At 40.9% G+C, this 17717-nt stretch overlaps 1 protein-coding gene across 4 annotated transcripts in view; it reads left to right on the top strand.

Annotated features, from left to right (window-relative positions):
* MAP2K6 (mitogen-activated protein kinase kinase 6) overlaps positions 1–17717 on the top strand; it is a 209097-nt gene that overhangs the window by 132156 nt on the left and 59224 nt on the right. For all 4 annotated transcript variants that reach the window (XR_005554513.1, XR_005554514.1, XR_005554511.1 and 1 more), the window contains exon 12: positions 11100–11225. The gene's annotated coding sequence lies outside the window, so the exon portion shown is untranslated. The remainder of the gene's footprint in view (positions 1–11099; positions 11226–17717) is intronic.

Raw genomic sequence — 17717 nt, 5'->3', positions numbered from 1 at the left:
GGCAGGTCGAAACTGACCATTGGGAACGGAGCTCCGCTATCCCACGGCTGTACACTATGGTGCAAAACTGGAAGTCTCTGAACTTCGAAGTTTTATTACTCAGCTAGGAGACATCATCAGTGTGAGAGTGGAGGTTGCTGGTTCTTGATGGAGGGATAGGGGTGGCTTCCTCCTTGATGGATCTTTGATTAGGTTATTGGTTATCTGGAGCGGTTTTCTGCTTAATAGGATGTTGAGGCTTATTGTCAATCTCAAATAGGCTTGCTCAAGTAAAGGATCAATATTTCTTGAGACAGCAATCATCATCAATTGAGGGAAGGATGGAAGATTTCCTAAATCTGTAGTAGAGCAAGCAATCAACTCAGACCTGTGAACTGATTTGAAGCTCCTTGCATTTAATTTTATTTTGCAATTGATCTGATACCTCTTTCCAATTGATCCATGAAGTTTACAAAAATATGAAGCAATTAACTGTCAATTTAAAAAAAAAATCAGGACAAACAATATTGGATCCCTCTCCACCTCCAGTGTAATAAGACCTTAATTCCCTGTTTTGCTTCACAATGTAGGCCTTATCCCATAAAATACACAACTGATTGTTATCATGAAATATATCTCAAAGTTCTGCAGAAGGTCTGAGAGCATTGATGGACTGTCCTAGATAAAAGTCTTGGGACAAAGCCCAAGTAAGACTTCGTCTGTTAAGTCAAACAACTAGTAGACTGCCTTTATGATGATTTAGATTTCTATCTTAGCACTTTAGAGACCTGCCGTAAGCACTAACTGTAAGAATAGGTAAGTCCTCAAGTTGAGATTGTAAGTTCAGGTAAGTTCTCGACTTGCAACCACAAACTGAGCTCCCAATTTTTGTTGTTAAGCAAGACAGTTATTAAATGAGTTTTGCTCCATTTTATGACTTTTCATTCCATAGTTGTTAAGTGAATCACTTCCCCATTGACTTTGTTTATCAGAAGGTCACAAAAGTGGATCTCATGACCCCAGGACACTGCAACTGTCATAAATATGAGCCAGTTGCCAAATTTTGGTCACAGGGCCATGGGGAAGCTGCAACAGTTGTACATGTGAAAAACAGTCATAAGACACTTTTTTCAGTGCTTTTGTAACTTTGAACAGTCACTAAATCAGTGGTTCTCAACCTTTTTAATGTCGTGACCCCCAACCAGTCATAAGTCGAGGACTACCCAACCAGTCGTAAGTTGAGGACTACCCAACTGATCGTAAGTCGAGGACTTTCCCTGTCCAGGAGCGCCATGCATGCGTGGTGCCGCCCCCTGCGCCGGCTGAGGCGTAGCTGGCACGCGGCAAAGACGGAGCAGGCCAACCACTGGCTGGGCCACCAGCTGGTCCAGCCCAAGGGAGGTAAGGCACCTGCTGGGCCCCACGCGTGCCAGCAACCCTCCCTGCACCCGCCGGCCTCCCACCTCCCACCCCTGGCCCTCTTTTATTTACATTTTTAGTAGTTGCTCACCAGGGAGGGGTGGAAACTTCCAGACAGTTCGCCTTCGCTGCAGACAACTTGCAGCACTGTTTGCAGAATGGGACTTTTGATGGACTCAGCAGGGCAGAGACAGCCTGGACAATTCCTATTGGCTTTTGAAAGCCAATAGAATTAGACTCTATTCAAGAGAGTCTATTCTATTGGCTTTCAAAAGCCAATAGAATAAAAGGGAGTAGCATAGCTAAGGAAAAGGGGGAAAAAATGGCGGACTGTGTTGTTTGGTGACCCCCGTGAAATGGTCATTCAACCCCAAATGGAGTTGCGACCCACAGGTTGAGAACTGCTGCACTAAATGAATGGTTGTAAGGTGAAGACGACACAATCTTTAAGTGAAAATACACAATGCCTACTGCATTTAAGTGCTTAGCTGGGTTGTGTAGTGGGAAATGAAGCTTGAGTTTCCACTCTAATAGTCAGTGATTGCGGTATAAAATACATTTTCAAAAGCCTTTTAGATGCAACCCTCTAATTATCAGAGTTGATAGAATTCTCCCCCATCTCCACAATATTTGATCTAAGGACACATAAACTGCCTCTTGGATCTAACAAGGGACTATGTAGAACAATATCCTGGTGAGCCAGATAGCCTTGGCAAGCTGGAAGAAGAATATTGTGGAGCCAACAACGGATAATTAGATGAATATAATGGAACAACTATGAGCCAAGCAATCAGCGTGTGTGAAAGAAATCCAAAAGGATCTTTTTTTTTTTAAAAAAAGAAAACCCTGCTGTTTTAAATGATTTCTTCTAAAGTAGTTCAGTTGAAAGGAACTTCTGGTCAGATGCTTGAACATATGGAAAAGCAATCAACCAATCAATCAATCAATCAATCAGAATAGAGTGGAATGGACCTTGAAGGTCTTCTAGTCCAACCCTCTGTTTAAGCAGGAAAGATAGATGGCTGTCCAGTCTTTTCTTAAAAACCTCCAACAATGAAGCACCCAAAGCTTCTGAAGCTGTTCCACTGGTTAATTGTCCTCACTGATAGGAAGTTTCTCCTTAATTCCAGGTTGCTTCTCTCCTTGATTAGTTTCCATCCATTGTTTCTTGTCCTGGCCTCTGGTGCTGGACAAGTCTGCATGATCAGGAAAATGTGAGGCAGACAGTAAGACCGCATCAACGGCTCCACTCTCTTCCTCCATCTTCCTCCCTGAAATAAAGGATGAGTATCTGCAGGGAAAGGCTGCTTTCTGAGGTAGTCTTGTATTACAGTGATGCTTCCCACAGGATGGAACTTCCTACTGCAAAAATTACTCCTCTGATATGTGGAGCAGACAGAGCTGATCAAGAGGAATGGAGCAGGAGGTTTGGCTGATAGGGGGCAATCTGGCCTTCCCTCACTCAGTTCTCATAGTTTGGAGAGTAGACACCAAACAGAGTTGGTATTAGGAACTTACCTACTTATGGACTCGAAGCAAGTATGAACAAAAGCGAAACTGCGAGTAATACATGTAGTCCTAGACTTACAACCACAATTGAGCCCCACATTTCTGTTGCTAAGCAAGGCAATCAGTTGGGTCCCATTTTACACCCTTTTGCCTCAGTTGTTAAGAGAATCACTGCAGTTGTTAAAGTGAATCATGGGTTCGTTAAGTGAATCTGGCTTCCCCCATTGACTGTGCCTGACAGAAGCTGCCTGGGAAGGTTCCAAATGGTGATCATATGACCCTAGCACAGTGCAACTGTCAAAGTACCTGCCAGTTGCCAAGCAACTAAATTTTGATCATGTGATTGTGAGGAATGTTGCAACAGTCGTAAGTATGAGAATTGGTCGTAAGTTACTTTTTTGAGTCACTGTTCCAGTGTTCCAGTGGTAAGGCGCCAGGATCTGACGCAATCCCAGCAGAAGTCTATAAGGCTGGTGGTGCTGTGCTTGTTGAAAAACTTACCCAATTGTTCCGATCTTTCTGGAAACAAGGTTCCATTCCCCAGGAACTGAAACACGCGTCCATTGTGCACCTCTACAAGAGGAAAGGAAATCGACAAGTCTGCGATAACTATAGAGGAATAACACTTCTCTCCGTCGCAGGCAAGATCTTTGCACGAGTGTTGCTAAATTGCCTGACTGACCATCTGGAACAGGGTATACTACCTGAGACACAGTGTGGTTTCCGCAAAGAGCGTGGCACGGTGGACATGATCTTTGCAGCTTGACAGCTCCAGGAGAAATGTCAGGAGCAGAATCGTGAACTATACACCACCTTTGTGGATCTCACCAAGGCTTTTGACACAGTTAGTTGTGAAGGATTATGGCGCATTATGTCAAAGTTTGGGTGCCCTGACAGATTTATTTTGATGGTACGGCAGTTCCATGATGGTATGGTGGCTCGTGTTCTGAGTAATGGTGGAGCCTCAGAGGCCTTCCCTGTCACTAACGGCATTAAGCAAGGCTGCGTGCTGGCACTAACCCTGTTCAGCATGATGTTTTCAGCCATGCTGTCAGACGCCTTTCAGAACAGCTCAGTGGGAGTTAATCTGAGGTACAGAACCGATGGGAAATTATTCAACCTGTGAAGACCTCTGGCTGTCACCAAGATAAAGGAGACTATGCTACGAGATCTCCTCTTTGCTGATGATTGCGCCCTTAATGCAGGATCAGAGCAAGAAATGCAAGCTAGCATGGACAAATTCGCAGCCGCTTGTGACAACTTTGGCCTCTTCATCAACACAAAGAAAACTGAAGTGATGTACCAGCCAGTTCCAAAAGCCCAATATCAAGAGCCTACCATCACAGTAAAGGGACAGAAGCTGCAAGCAGTGGACCAATTTACATATCTTGGTAGTACCCTCTCCCGTGCAGTGACAATTGACAACAAGGTCAACTGTAGAATTGCTAAGGCAAGTTCTGCATTTGGCAGATTGCGGACTAAAGTGTGGGACCACCGTGGAATAAACCTTGCTACTATGCTTAAAGTTTACAAGGCAGTAGTGTTAACTACCCTGATGTATGCTAGTGAGACCTGGACAGTGTACAGGAGGCACGTTAGGCAACTGAACTGCTTCCACATGACTTGCCTTCGTAGAATTCTGAGGATCCGGTGGCAGGATAAGATACCAGACACAGATGTCCTCTCCAGAGCAGGCCTATCATCAGTTTACACTCTGTTGATGAAAGCTCAGATGCGCTGGGCAGGCCATGTTGTAAGGATGCCAGATCATCGCATCCCTAAACAGCTCTTCTGTGGTGAGCTGTCTCAAGGAAAACGATTGCACAGGGGACAAAAGAAGCGATACAAAGACACGCTGAAAGCCTCTTTCAAGTCCCTGGATATTAACACCACCTCTTGGGAACTTGTGGTGCATGATCGACTGACATGGCGTACTCTGGTGTACCAGGGTTGCCAGACATATGAACACAGAAGGACAATCTTGGCACAAGGGAAGTGTGCACTCTGCAAAGCGAGAGCTGTAAATGCTGAAGTAACAGTGTCTACAGTTCTTTGTTCAGTATGTGGCAGAACATTCCGTGCTAACATCGGTCTTATCAGCCACCTACGGACACATCGTTGATGGCCCATAACCACAAGATGTCAAGGTCCTCATTGAACTCGATGGACGAACAACAACACTTTTTTGAGTGCTGTTATAATTTTGAACAGTCAAAAAATGAATGGTTGTAAGTCAAGGACTATCTGTATTATGTAACCACTTTGATTTTTTGCCTCCAAGGGATGAGCCTCTTTCTTTTGTATTGGGGGGGGGGGCTTTAAGGAGCAACATGGGAAACCATGCAGATGCTTAAGGCACTTATTTTACCCTGAAAGTGCCTTGAAAATGGACCCTGTCTCCTTCACTTTCAGATTATGAGCCTCAACCTGCCACCAAAGTATGTGCGACCATCCAATTGACAAACATTGTGCACCCTTGATTCGCAAAATCACTGTCTATTACAGGAAGGGAAGGTTTGTTCCGCTTCTGGTCATCTTAGAGGACTAGAAGACCCCCAGGGTTCCTTCTGATTCTGTTATTCTGTTATCTTCCATTCTTTTTTGAGTTCCCCCCCTCCCCCCAGTCCCAATGGATGGTCTTTATCTGAGAGGGAGATAAAAGCTATTCTCTTTGCCTGATTTCGTGTTCCTAGAGCATCATGGGAGAATTCTGTTTCTATGACAGAAGGCAAGATGCATTTAGAAGTCTCGTCTGATGAGACATGTTTCAAAGTGTGGTTTGTTTTTTTCCATAGCTGTAAGTAATAAAGCAAATCTGTTCGAATCAACTCTGCTACAATGCCAGAAGCAATAAAATCTGAATATTTTGATGCCTGTACTTTATTTCACATTAGATTATTTTTAAAAACCTAATGAATCATTTTATGGCAAAAGAAAACCTGATTAGAGAATGAGGTTAAGCCACGGGCCTAAAACAGCACAAATCCAAATACTTATATTCCTTGAAAAACTTCATAGAAAAGAGGAGAAACGTATGACTTTCCTGGAAATCATTTTCCATTGTTGAACTATTAAAATTTATGCTTGCCCAAGGTTTAACCCAATTCTTCTATTTTATATTAACATTTTTAAAAATCTGGTACAGTTTTTCGGCCTGATGCCCTCCAGATGTGTTGATTTAGAAGTCAACTTTGGGGAGTCTAAAAATAGTAGACATAGGCTACTACTAAGTTAAGGAATGAATGAGTTGAGACCAAGTGAATTAGATAGACAGATGATAGATAGATAGATAGATAGATAGACAGACAGACAGACAGACAGACAGACAGACAGACAGACAGATAGATAGATAGATAGATAGATAGATAGATAGATTAGATACAGATAGATGATAGATAAATGATAGATAGATAGAGATAGACAGATAGTAAGAGATAGATAGATGGATAGATAGATAGATAGATAGATAGATAGATAGATAGATAGATAGAAGATGGTATGCCTGAAATCAGAGGGTTGATAATGTGTTCTATGCTATGAAGTGATGTTCTGTTCCCATTAATGAGAAAAACTGTTGTCTCATAAACTGAGATAGTCAAAGTTTGTCAAAGTTAGTCAAACATTGAAGAAAAAGGACAACATGCTGTCTTGCTAACACTCTTCATCTTCTCTTCTGAGAATGCACACAGTGTGTCATCTGCCACCCAACAATGCTTCTTAGTCTCCAGAAACTAATGTGCCCACAGCCAAATCTCAATTTTACCTCTTTCACCAACTCTTTTCTCAATTTGCAGCATAAGATAATGCAAGGGTGTACCAATTTGATCTCAACTTACCAGGAAGGTTGAAGACCACATTTGACCTTTGAATGACTTGTTGGAGGCTGCACTCTAAAACAAGCTGGAGCAGGTTAAAATCTAAATAGGTGTGTGATATAGAGATGTGTAAAATGTAATAAGTCATAGATCATAAATTGATTTATGATCTCTGACATCACTTTGTTTTTTGTCTGTACACTGAGAGCTTATGCACCGGAGACAAATTCATTGTGTGTCTGATTATAGTTGACTAATAAAGAATTCTATTCTATTCTATTCTATTCTATTCTATTCTATTCTATTCTGTTCTGTTCTGTTCTGTTCTGTTCTGTTCTGTTCTGTTCTGTTCTGTTCTGTTCTGTTCTGTTTTGCTCTGCTCTGCTTTGCTCTGTTCTGCTCTGCTGACATTGAAGATGGATTAAAATTCAATTACAGATAATTAATTAGATGACTGCATACTACATATATTTCCCCTTCTATCACATGAAAAATTGTAATTTGGATGTTGCTTTTCCAAGATTGCATTCAAGACTCTGGGGTGATATGCAGTTCATGCTATGGACCATGGCTGTTGTTGATAAGTACCGTAGGTTGCAATCATCATATTACAATTTCTTTCTTTCCTGTTCCCTCAAACCTATCCACATCACTTGAAACAATCTCAAAACCAATAAGAAATCTTCTGATGCTGAGTGGTATTGTCAGCAAACTGCAGTGATGCCAATGATATGAGCAGATGTTTTTAAGATTTATTGTATTTGCTAAAACAGAATAACAAGGTTTCTTGACATGGATCTGCCTTCTCGCCTGGATGCCTATCAAACATGCTGGTAGGGAATTCTCGAAGTTGAAATCCACAGTTATTGTATGGAGGGCACCCAAGCTAAGAAAGGCTGTTTTGAATAGTACCTGTCCTACTTTTATAGTTGTAGTCATTCCCTCCCTATTCAATTTATGTTGCAAACCTCAATACTCTTTTTCTTTGATCAAAGTATAGATGGAAGAGTTGAATGTCAGATTAGTTTTTTCATCAGAGATGCACTAGATAGAGCATGACTGTGTACATTTTTTTCCTTTTGAACAACAAGAAGAATCAGAAATTGTCCATTAGTAAATCTAAAGGTTGAGTGAAAAACATCATCATTCTTGAATCTTTAAAATCTCTGCCAATTTCTTCAGGTCAAAAACTTTGGCAAAGTCATAAAGTTCAATAAGAATTTATGCTCTCTTAGGAATGCCCACAGAGTAGTAAAATATATTTCTATCAAAAAAAATTCATTTTGCTTTTTTCGGTAATTTTATTCACAAGCTGACCAAAGAAGAGATATCTAAGGGATAGGAGCAATATTCTTTGCATTTTAATATGAATTTAAAATTTATATTTTCCATTTGTACACCCCAGATTCATGTGTGAAATAGGACACTCCCATCTCTATATTTCCAGATGTTATGATGTAATATAAATGCAAATATTCGAGGAGCAGGTGGTCAGATAAAAGAGAAAAAAAGAATGCAAAACTTCATGCAGCCATTCTAAAATGGGACAATATAAATGCAAGAAAATGAGTTATTGAGTGAAATTAAACTTTCTGTTTTATATGGAAGAGTGATGCCTATGAATTGTGGCTGTATGAGCTGTCAGTGAGTTGAACAAGCTGCCACATGAAGTGATAGGTTCATCTTTCAATAGAAGAGAATATCTGTAGCTCAGAGTTGAATTGTGAGGTCCTTGCTGCTTTCTGAGCTTGATTGTTTGCTGGCAGATGTTTCATTCCCTAACTAGGTAACATAATCAGTACTAGTCATTGTGGGGTTTACTCCCTGTTTACAGCAGCAGCTTACCTTGCCAATGTTGGTGAGGGTGTGATTTTCTCCTTGGTAGTTCTTTGATTAGAGTATTATTTTCTCATTGATTGAATTGTTTGTCTGGTGTTAATCCCTGATTATCTAGTCATTGGCTCTGGTCTTTTTTGCTTCCTTCTTAGCATTTTTATTCTCTTTTAAATGGTGTGTAAATGTGGTTTATCTCTTGTGTCTATTGATAGCTATCAGCCCTTTTGTGCAAATCAGACAAGAACCATGACTAGACTAAATCTACTTTATTGTAAGACTACTTTAACAGAATCTTGCAAGTCTGAAGGTACAAACTTCCCATGGCTACTTTTAACTGTTTGATCAGTTGGGGTGGGCCTTTCCTAAGTTTCTTTCTCTGTTAAGTGACTATGGGCTCCTCCCTATCTTGTCTGATCATTCCCTAGGCAGTATTTCTCCCCCTTATTCTTCAAGGTCATCAACACATTCCATTACAATGGCTGATTTGTCTGAATGAGAAGCTTCCAGGAAATCCTTAGTATTTTGGATATGGCTTGGACTAGGATACTCACAGTTTCCCAGTTAAATCTGTCCATGTGCTGTGAGATTAAGAAGTTTTAATTGTGTCTTCAGATTGCCAATTGGAGTTCATGGATGCAGTCTTATAGTCTTCTGCCTGTCGTACATTGTGGCTGCTACGGTTGTTACATTGTATGTTGTAGATCAGGGTTTGGCAACCTTTCTGGGTTGGCGGGCCAGTGGGAAAGGGAGGGACAGGCACCTTTATGTGTGCATGCGCACACACTCAAATGAGGCTGCGTGCGCGTATGCACAAATGGGGCCATAAGCATATGTGCTCCGCAAATGGGGCTGCTAGCACCGTGTGAGGCTCACAGCTCAGCTAGTGCCTGCGCAAAGGCAGGGGGTGAGCATGTGCACATGTATATGGGTACTGACTAGCCACTTATGCGGCCCGGTGGCCAAGGGCCACAGCCCGGTAGTGGGCTGTGGCCCATAAGTTGGGGACCTCTGTTGTAGATGATGCCTGGATTTTCATCTTCTTAAACTACTGGGTCTTTTGGTTTTGTTTTGGAGGGCTCATTCCTAGGTATCTGCTCAGACACTTGGCTCCACAGAGCACCACTGAGGAACCAACCATCTTGGGAGCTCCTTCACCCAGTTCTACTCTTAGACAATGAATGATTCATTCTACTTGGCTCAAGCCAGTCTGCTTGGGAGGGAGCATCACTGGCAAAAGGCTGCCTGCCAATGTTTTTGAGAAGGCTTGGCCGTGGGGGTGACAAATATTTTTGGAACCAACTATCAGGGTATTTAAACCCGATTCCCCAGATCTGGTCTCATTTGTATTTCTTCCGACCCTGCATCAGATAAGGGAAAGCAAAGTTTCTCAGGAGGCTGAATTTGAACCAAACCAAATCCTGCTCTTGAAACAAAATAAAGGCACACAACTGAACATTCTCATGAGAATATCATGCAGTTTTAGTCATCAGAAACTGTTATCTGAATGGCCATGGAAATTGTTGAAATCTGGTTTAGTTTCACAATAGTTCAAATGATTCATTAAGAAGTACTGTTTCTGATTATATGAGAAGTTTGGTTAACCTTTTTAAGGATATAATTTCATCTTTAAAATAAATTATTTGATTGAACTGTGAGCTATGTGTGATTTTTGGTTGCTCAATTTTCATGAGTGTCTTCATCTGGGCCAATATCATCTCTAGTGTTGAGTACAATTTGGTTGAAAGCAAATTCAAACCAACTGGAAGGATAGCATGCACAGATTTTGTTTTGTTCTAGTCCAGAAACTGGACCATACTTTTCCAAAAGTTTTTTTTTGCTTTGTTTTAATCATCTAACTTTCCATAAAAGGGTCAGTTCAGAAAGTTCTGGCCCTGCTTTACTCATGAAGTAGTACACACTTGCTCCAAATTTATCTTACCCATACAAAATCTTTTAAGTATGCCAAAATGGTACAGTTTACTTGTGGATATTTTTCTTAGAATGGACAGTACATTTTTGTCCTTCCTTTTAATATGCTATCCTTCCATGGATGCTAAGGAAGACAGTGGTTAGTTTTGACACATAAACATCCCTTAAAAACAGGAAGACTATATAGTAGATGAAAGAATATTATAATATAAGTTGATCTTGTATTATTTCAAGTGGGACTATAGACAGGAAGACCAACTTAAGTATCAAACCAATGATACTTTTGTATATACTTATTTATCATATATGTCAGGTGCAAAGAAACCAGGAGCCAGGAAAGAGTTCAAAAGTACTAAGGTTTATTTTATGCTACCTCTACACAAGAATCTGATCTACTAACAGTCAAGGCAAACTGGTGTTAGATAAGAGTCAATGGGCTTCAAGGAGGGCTGGACTTAGGGTCCTTGTGGAAGTATAGTGACTCCAAATTGATAGCATGTTTGACCTTATCTTTGGGCTCAGCCTAGTCATTTCCTACGATATTTTCTCAACACAAATGTGCTCATCAGGATATAATTCATTTTAAAATCTGACCTGTATTTTTCCAAACAGAAAGCTGTCTCCTTTCTATTATACTTCTGGACCACACAGATGAATTTTTTCAAAGCTTCAACAAAGTCCCAGGGGCTGCCATCAAGTCTATGAGACCTCTGACTACAGGCAATCTGCTCATAGGTGGTAAGTGTAATCAGGTCTTCAATTCATTGACTGAATGGAGATATGCATTTATCTCTCCAATGTTGCAGTATCAATCTTTTTGTATTGACTAGCGCAGAGGTAGGCAATCTTGGCTCTTTTATGACTCATGGACTTCAACTCCCAGAGTTCCTGAGCATGGCTGGCTCAGGAATTCTGGGAGTTGAAGTCCACGAGTCATAAAAGAGCCAAGATTGCCTATTCCTGGACTAGCGTAATGAAATACAGAAATCATTTTTGCAAAATATAGAAGGTTAAAAAAAGACCAATAGTTATATAAATGTATTAGAAATTAATACACATGCACATACTTGAATAATATTTGCAGACATATAGAGATTTGTATCTTTTAATTGCTATAATGATATACTTCTCTTTTTTCAATTGTATTTTTCACTTTTTGAAACACCTTCAATGAGTAAAAATGTATGTAGAGATAGTGCTTGCCTTACAAACATAATGGAGCCCGGAATTCCTCCTGTAAGTCATGTTGGTTCTAAGCTGAGGCATCCACGTGACCCAATTTTATAACTTTTATAACTTTATTTTGCAAAGGTTATTAATTGATTGCTGTGGTCGTTAAACAAATAAATATATCCCTCTGGATATATTTTGTGGAAAATGGCTGAAAATGCCAGAAACTACCAAACCACCAAAAACCATTATAACTTGTGGTCACATGACCATGCAATACTGTGACTGGCGCCAAGCACAAAAAATGTGGTCATGTGAACCCAAGTGTAGGTAACAGGTATTGGAACTCTAGAACCAGGTTGTAAGTAACTTTTTTGGGGGGGGGGTCTATTGTAACTTCAAATAACTATTAAACAATTGGTCACTAAACAAGGATTATTTGCTTAATTCTATAAAGTATATTGATTGATGACTGTTGGAAATATGAAAAATCATCAAGCATTTGGGAGGAAATGCAAAAATGTGCAATGATTTTGAATTCTTTTAGCTGGCCTAATATAGCTACTTGTCCAATGTGAAAGACCAGATCCACACATGAATGTTCAATGAAACCAATTTATTGCTAAAGGCCTATGAACAGGAATCTTCTCGATTAACTATCAGCACTTGGTTAGAGTTAGATAAGGGACAATGGCACTCAAGGGGGGTTGGATTTAGTTTGATTGTGATGACTTAGGGATTCTAGGCAGATCCCTCATTTAACCCTCAGGTTCTGCCATTCCTTCTCCCATACTACTCAGCTATGGATTTTGTTTGCCCCACTTTCTCTATGGCTAACATAGCTGTATGTACCTTGGAGTCAGTTTTTGACTCTTTGTGACTGGCAACTGAAGTTTTCCGGGCAAGATTTTTCAGATTTTGCCGTTGACTCCTGTTTCCTAGGTTGAAACAGAGGGACTGACCCAAAGTCACTCTGCTGATGGCTACTGTTGCATAATAGGAGTCTCCAGTGCTTTTTTTCTAAAAAAAAAAAAAAAAAAAAAAAAAGGTGCCGCAACTCACACACATTATACAATCTGCTTTGCCTACCCTATAAGGTTCCATTCAAAAAAAGGTGCCGGAACTCTGTTCTGGACGTTCTATGAGACAAAAAGCCCTGCGAGTCTCTAATTTAATTATCATTAATTTTCACTTTGGTGCCATTTTTTTTTATGTCTGGGGGGAGAGCCTTCCAGGGCCAATATGTTGGATCTCACCCTTTAAAAGCAAAGAGACTTGAACACTGTGCTTTATCTAACAAAATGAAATTCAATGGTGAGAAAGGAAAAAAACAACAACTGCACAGGTATAAATAGGCAAGGAAAAAAACAACAACTGCACAGGTATAAATAGATGGCACCTGGATTAATAGTAGTAACTGTGAGAGGGATCTCAGACTCCTAGTGGACAATGACTTAAATATGAGCCAGCAATGTGCTGCAGCTGCTAAAAAAGCCAACACGGTCCTAGACTGCATTAACAGAGGAATAGAACCAAGATTACGTGACGTGTTAGCATCATTTTATAATGCCTTGGTAAGACCACACTTGGAATATTGCAGCCAGTTTTGGCTACCACAATATAAAAAAGGTGTTGAGACTCTAGAAAGAGTTCAGAGAAGAGCAACAAAGATGATTAGGGGACTGGAGGCTAAAACTTATGAAGAACGGTTGCAGAAATTTTGTATCTTTAGTTTAATGAAAAGAGTCACATGATAGCAGTGTTCAAATATATAAGGGGCTGCCACAAAGAAGAGGGGGGGTCAACCTATTCTCCAAAGCACCTGAAGGCTAAACAAAAAGCAATGGATGGAAACGGATTAAGGAGAGAACCAACTTAGAATTTAGGAGAAATTTCCTGACAGAACAATTAATCAGTGGAACAACTTGCCTCAAGAAGTTGTGGGTGCTCCAACACTAGAGGTTTTTAATAAGAGATTGGGCAACTATCTGCCTGAAACTGTATAGAGTCTCCTACTTGACCTTGGACTAGAACACCTCCAAAGTCCCTTCCAACTCTGTTGTTCTGTTGTTTTTTCTTTTTTCCTTTCTGCCCGGAAGGCCATGATAGCAGATAACGTATTATTACTCAGCTTTGGTAATCTTGAATAGGGCAGATGGGGTTATTAAATTAAAGTTCTAATAGTTTGTTGCAAATCTACTCCAAATCAGACAGGGCTGGTCTAAATCATTTTAATACATGATGAAGAAGAAGCATTTCAATATTGACTTTACTTTCAGTAATAGCACATCCAATATATTCTCAGTTAGTCTCTAGGCTTGTGAGTATCATTTCAAATAATATTGAGATGTGTATATTTTGCTCTAGGGCAGTGGTTCTCAACCTTCCTAATGCCGCAACCCTTTAATACAGTTCCTCATGTTGTGGTGACCCCCAACCCTAAGGGTTCCCCAAGCGCGCACTGACGTTGCCCATCACCCACTATGCCCGGGGCTCAGTGCGCCTCGCCTGTCCTCGCCTCACTTCCGAAGGTTGCCGGCCTGCCCGGCTCCAGCTGGCCGGGGGGGGGGGCAGGAAGGCCGCTCTGCCGGCTCTGCTCAGCCTGGTTGGAGAAGCGTCCAGGTGGGGAGAGGGAGAGAGAGAGAGAGAGAGAGAGCCAAAAGGGCTTCAGTGCCGGCAGAGCTTAGTTCAGCCTCCTCCGTGGAAAGGGCCACAAAACAGCGCAGCCTCCCTTCGGAGATGCTCGATGGAAACAAATCTGGCGCTGCAACAGCCCCCAGTTCAAAGCCATGCGGAGACGGATAGAGGAGTGGTATCTCGGTTCCTAAGACCATTGGAAATATGTGTTTTCTGATGGTCTTAGGCGACCTCTGTGAAAGGGTCGTTCGACCCCCCCAAAAGGGTCGTGATCCACAGGTTGAGAACCACTGCTCTTGGGTATGGTATACGTAAGTGTAAGTTATTTGGTAGGAATTTTGTCTACTCCCTCCCATCCCAAAAGGAAGAGCCTGCAGGCTATGTAAGAATGTATGGCTGTATGGGTGACCAAAACTAGTGGAGACTAACTTTCCATTTATTCCTTCTCGTGGGAGGCACCTGATGCAAATATGAACTGCTAACATTTTACATTAATCAAGATGGCAAATTGATGTTAAACATTATTGAAGCTTTGTTTGAACTCGAGTGGGGAGTTGTCCAAAAGCTTTGTAAACTGAGCCTTGCACAGTACTGTTAGGCTACGTTTTTGGCAACCCCAATGGAAATTGCAAAAGCAGATGTTAATATTTTAAGATGGATGTCTCTGCAGCAGCTACTTCATTCTCTAGGCAATGGGAAAAGTGTGTGGCTTTATGTTGCCTTTAGTTTTTCAGAAAGCTATGGCATTATTGACAAAATCAGGAGGCAATATGCACCCATCTCCTGTAGACGTTATCCACTGAAACAGCTCACAGAGAGTCTCTCTCAAGCTGATATAGTGTTAAAACTAACACGAGCAAGAACTTGCTTAAAGACAGTGGTACAGTATCTTTAGCATTTGAATAAGAAAATTCAATTTTATTCCCTTCGAATACAAAAAGTCAGTTTGAACACCCACAATGTGGAAATCAGCATTTATCTTCTGTTAGTGAAGGCCTTTGAACTGTGGTGCTGGAGAAGACTCCTGCGAGTCCCTTGGACTGCAAGGCGTTCAAACCGGTCGGTCCTAGAAGAGATCAACCCCGACTGCTCTTTAGAAGGCCAGATCCTGAAGTTGAAACTCAAGTACTTTGGCCACCTAATGAGAAGGAAGGATTCACTGGAGAAGAGCCTAATGCTGGGAAAGATTGAGGGCAATAGAAGAAGGGGACGACAGAGAATGAGATGGCTGGATGGAGTCACTGAAGCAGTAGGTGTGAATTTAAATGGACTCCAGAAGATGGTAGAGGACAGGAAGACCTGGAGGAATGTTGTCCATGGGGTCGCGATGGGTCGGACACGACTTCGCAATTAACAACAACAACAAGTGAAGGGATTGGGACAAGCAACAATAGAAGTCGTCTCGTTGGAGATCTTGCTTCTACACTATTTCCATTCATCTTCCAAAATCACCTGTCCTGCTGCCCTAAAAACTTGTTGCACAACCTGCCCAATACAAGTAGTCCTTGACTTACGACCAGAATGGAGCCCAAAATTTCTGTTGCTAAGAGAAACATTTGTTACGTGAGTTTTGACCCATTTTATGACCTTTCTTGCTACAGTTGTTAAGGAAATTGTCGCCGTTAAGTTAGTAATACAGTTGTTAAATGAGTCTGGTTTATCCATTGCTTGTCACACGGTTGCAAAAGGGGATCCCATGATCCCAGGACACTGCTACCATCATAAATATGAGTGAGTTCCCAAGTGTTTGAATTTTGATCATGTGATCATGTGCCATAAGTCACTTTTTCCAATGCTGTTGTAACTTTGCACTATCACTAAATGAACTGCTGTAAGTTGAGGACTATCTATATTTCATACACACTTATAATCCATTTAGCTTATGATATGTACTTGGACAAGTGTACCTTGTTACTTTATTCTTTTGACTCTAGATTGTTTTTTATCCCATCTTTATTATTTTTATAAATAATTCAAGGCAAATCCTCCCTCCCCTTCTTTTCCCCATAACAACAACTCTGTGAGGTAGGTTGGGTTGAGAGAGAGAGAGAGAGAGAGAGAGAGAGAGAGAGAGGGAGGGAGGGAGGGAGGGAGGGAGGGAGGGAGGGAGAGAGAGAGAGAGAGAGAGAGAGAGAGAGAGGGAGAGAGAGAGAGAGAGAGATCTGTCCTGGTAACTTAACCATCGTCAGAACTTATTCACTTTTCATCTAGAAAACGCCCTGGTTCAATATATACATTTGGGCATGCCCTCACCCTCTAACTATGATTGCGAAGCATGTGCAAAACTTTACATAAAACTAATGTCTAGATTGCGCCAAAGTTTCAAGAAGTGGCCCAAATGAGAAACTCTTAGTGTAAATATGAACTCCCCATTTTTCTGTATATGTATGTTTGATAACCAGGGCTGTTTGCTGCATTGTGCCTTCCAAATCTGGCATATATAATTTCTGATCCAGTGTGTGGTCTGGTTAAAAAGGAACAACTCATCTGTTTCATCACCACTACCACGGCAAGAGCAACAACAATTCACCTAGAGTCCATTGGTGCTACCCATTATCCATTGAGTGGTTGATAAATTTAAATTAATAATAATAACAACAATAGAATGAATGTGGCAAAAGAAACCAAAGCAAATTGTAATAGGTGTCCTGGGTATAATCTCCAAACAACTGGAGCACCACTTGAATACTGCCAGCGTCCATCAGTCAGTTGCAAAAAGAAACGTTACTTGGAGCAGTGTACATCCTGGGGTGATACCTTTAATACCATCAAAGAACAACATCTGCCTATCTCTTTGGGAAGGACACAATAGGTGGAAAAATGCCAAATCTAGTTTAAACATCTGGCAGACTGTGTGATGAGCCATAACAACAACAACAACAACAATAATAAATTATACACATGTTCCACCCATCTTTCAGTGATCCTCTCTTATAACTTAATGCTTATGTTGCTTATGTCATTTTTTTTGTGGCACTGATTTCCTTTCTAAAGGTAAATGTGTGCTATCTTTCTCTTCCTCTCTGTCTATAAAACATCTGACACTAAAACACATCTGGAAAATCCATTTTATATTCCATTTCACCAAAGTTGGCTATCTTATTTTAAAATTTCACTGTTATTCCACACTTCTTGTAAGACTCAAGGAGGTCAGAAGCAGAAGTGTTGATGAGGAGAGTTGAATGTTACATTGATTTGTACTGACTAAACACACACACACACACACACACACACACACACACATGCCCAGATTATGACCCAAATAAATGCAAAATGTCCTATATTCTTCCAGTATGGAATGTGAAGCAATTCAGAATTAAGTGGAGTAGTCCAAAATACATCAGATGCACCATACGAGGTTATTCATACTCATGAGGTTTTCCCAGATGTTACCAAAAAGCCATGGAAAAGAGCCTACTGGGT

This window comes from Crotalus tigris, unplaced genomic scaffold (assembly GCF_016545835.1).
Source record: "Crotalus tigris isolate CLP2741 ecotype Arizona unplaced genomic scaffold, ASM1654583v1 scf7180000024337.5909745, whole genome shotgun sequence".
Lineage (NCBI taxonomy): Eukaryota > Metazoa > Chordata > Lepidosauria > Squamata > Viperidae > Crotalus > Crotalus tigris.
Note: the sequence above shows the minus strand (reverse complement) of the source record. Positions and strands in the feature narration are given on the sequence as shown.